The sequence below is a fragment of the Crocodylus porosus genome, unplaced genomic scaffold (assembly GCF_001723895.1).
Source record: "Crocodylus porosus isolate Cpor-Errol unplaced genomic scaffold, CroPor_comp1, whole genome shotgun sequence".
NCBI lineage: Eukaryota > Metazoa > Chordata > Crocodylia > Crocodylidae > Crocodylus > Crocodylus porosus.
The window spans coordinates 126,655,333-126,658,645 of record NW_017728906.1 but is presented as its reverse complement, the minus strand read 5'-3'; positions in this window follow the sequence as shown (position 1 = coordinate 126,658,645).

Here is a 3,313-nt window from a genome sequence, read left to right as displayed (position 1 = left end):
GGCGGCAGCGGCTTTCCCGCGACCCCGCCCCCTCCGCCGCGCCCAGAGCAGGAGAGGGCGGTGCCTCGGTTTCTCCCCCTGTGCGGCGGGCCGGTGCTTACATAAGTGCTGGGGCGGCGGCCGCCTTGTCCCGCCCCGCCCCGTCACGTCACCTGGTTCGGGCCGCGGCTACTGGTCAGCAGGCGCGAGGGCCGTCCCTAGGTTTCAGAGTGAACGTCCCAGGGCGGTTGGTGGCCCCTCCCCAGTGCGCTCGCTGAAGGCAGCAGGCGCCCGAGCCGCGCCAGTTCTCCCAGCAGAGCAGCAGCCAGGAGCGAAATAAACCTGGCCAAGCCCCCCCCCCCCCCCCTTTTTTTTAAAGGGACTCGTAATTGCCTACCTACTCTGCTTTGTCGGTAAAGAGGGACTAATTGCACCCCTATTCATAGCCCAGACCATGAGAGGTGCATGGGTGAAAGAAGCCACATAAAGACAAAGGAGCCCTTCTGCAGCCTTGCTCAGGCGTGAAGAGAATAGCACAGCCCCAATCCTTCCCACTTGATGGCAGCGAGTTGCTAAAATTAAGCTGGAAAAAAAAGAGCTGAAAGCCAAAAATACAGCTTCAGAGGACTGGTTGAATGCCTGCATCAGCCCCAGAAAGTGATTCGATGGAAACAACAGCATGGGTGTTTTCCTTGCTGCGGTTCAGTCCTTACTGAGACTTCAGGACAAGGAGCAAACTGCTGATTTCTGGCAGCAGTGTCTTGCCACTGCTTTGGGTGAGACCCGTGGCCGCTTGAGGTCAGGAAGGAATTTTACCCCACGTTCAGATTGGTGTGGATTGTGGGCTGGTCTTGCCTTCCTCCGTAGCAGGGCTGGGACTCGGTTCCTGGGATCTTTCAAGGGCTTTGTAACCTCTTCTGCCACATTAGGACACTGGCCACCACATCCCCGTGCTTTACCTGTGGCAGATTACAGCGCTCTGTCCTGTGTTTGCGCCGGGGTAGCCTGTGTAGTCTGGCTAAGAGATTAGACATAATGTACATTCCAGCAGCCAAATCCTTAGCACCAGGAGCTGACGAAACACAGCAAAGGTGGCGATGTTTCAACTGCCTACACACCCGAGTTGGACACTCCAAGGAACTAATGAGGGAGTAGGACTATATCACTGGTTCAACCACCTGCAACTGCGGCATAGAGCCTGAGACTATGCAACACCTGCTGCTCAAAGGCACATGTACAATAAATAAGCACAAGCATGTGTAACAAAACAGTCAAATGTCGTAGAAACTCAAGAAAGAGAAATTAGATAATGGCTGTGTCTAGGATGTTTTGGATATGGATGTTCCTGGCTCAGGCAACACAGTAATTTAAAGTACTTCACATGTATCTTAACTTCTTTCAGTGCACTGGGGTAGACAAAATTCCCACATTTATTGCCCTTCAGTGACTTCTAACCACAAATGTTTACAAGGAAAGATGATGCACTTTTTTCATCATCCTGTTTTCTACAAATGCCGTGTGAAATGTATAAGTGATGCTAATCCTTTGGAGCTCATTTGCCACCACCAGCAAAGGTTTTTGCTACTGGCACCTAGGCATGCCAATACAAGCGAGATGCAGACACAGCTGAGGTATGCTAAGCAAAGAGATCTGATCCCCGATTGATATCACTGTGCTGACTACAGCTTGTAGTTGGTGTGTCTGCACAAGATGCTTAATGAGCAGTAGGCTAATTCTACTGCACAATAGAGCATCATAACAAAAACCATGCTAATGCACAGAGGAATTAGTCTGCTGCACATTAAGTGTCACAGAAAGAGCGTGCACTGTTGCTAGTACACTTTAGCTCCGGCTACTGTAGATTTGTGTAGTACCTCAGAGGTACTAAACTTAATGCATAGCAATGGTCCATTAATGCACTTGTAGACGTGACCAGTGTACATGCAACCACACTAGCAAAGCTGTGCTTTTACCAGTCTAACATACTGTGCTGGTACCAGGTGTGTGCCTAGTTTTGCAGAGGTAACTGTATTCCAATTAGAGCCCCAAAGCTTGGATGATCAATGAGAAAAATCACACTTCTGACCAACAATGTAATAAATAACAAGTGTTGACCATTAAAAAATTCATAAATAACCCATCTTTTTTGGGGTTACTTCTTTACTGATTACAGGAAGTCTAAGTTAAAGAATAAACCTATACTATGTGACCATGAATAGGCGTAGCAAGATCTATTGATTTGTAAAACTATCCTTTGAGGAAACAAACTGTGTATAATTTCCCCATTGTCTATTTCATCACTATTAAACACATCATACTTGACAGGTCTGAGGTTGTGGTTCAAAAACTCCCATGTACATGTGCAGCACTGATGTAAGGACACATTGCCTTATTTCCAGAGTTTAGTGGGTATAGATCAGGAGTGAGAGAATATGGATGGGAATGGGTGTGTTGTAGAGCAACGCTCCCTGGTTTGGCAGTGTACATATGTCCGTAGACTTACTTATATTACCAAAACAGGCTTATAGCTCCATAGTATTACTGTCACTGGTAATCTTGAGGTGCAAAACACACATCACCTTTGTGCTGCTACAATTTTATGGAAGCAAACAGACATCCATGTTCTTTGTCATGCCAAACGCCCGCATTTTTGGCCACAATAAAAAGAAGTAATAGTTTATGCTTTTGTTTGCAGCAGATGTCTCTTGGCTTTGAGGCAGGAGAGCCTGGGTAGTCTGGAGCTGCCCACACTCTCCAGCTGCCCTGGGCAGAAACTTTCAGGGCTTGAGAGGCCAGGTCATGCATGTCCCAGGTATTCCTGCACAAGATTGGGCCCCTCAAACTCCTGAAGTGTTTGCTTGGCTTTCCCCACTTGCAGAGACATGCCCTGGAGATTCCCAGGGGCATGTCTGTGTAAGTGGGGAACACATTACCTGTTGTTCCACAGGATCAATGGGTGGGACGACAGATGACATGCATTTTGCCCAATGAAACAGATTAACTATGGTGGGATATGTCCTGGCACAGCTGATCAATCTATATCCTTGGTGAAGGGGTAGAACAAGTACACATTCACTGTTTTTTCGTAGTAGACAGTGCACCCATTTGGAGTCAAGGGAGAGGAGCAGAGAAACTAGGGCAGGAGAGAGAAGCAATGAAGCCTGCGAAAGTTACAAGCAATGGAAAATACAGCTGGAAAGGAAAAAAATTGATCTTGTCTGTCCTGTTCTGTGTGAAATAAGAAGCCTTGTTATTGGTGGATGTTAAATATCTTCTTTGCTTACAGAAAATGAGTCAGTTAGCCTGCATTTGTGGAACAAGGGATAGCTGGGGG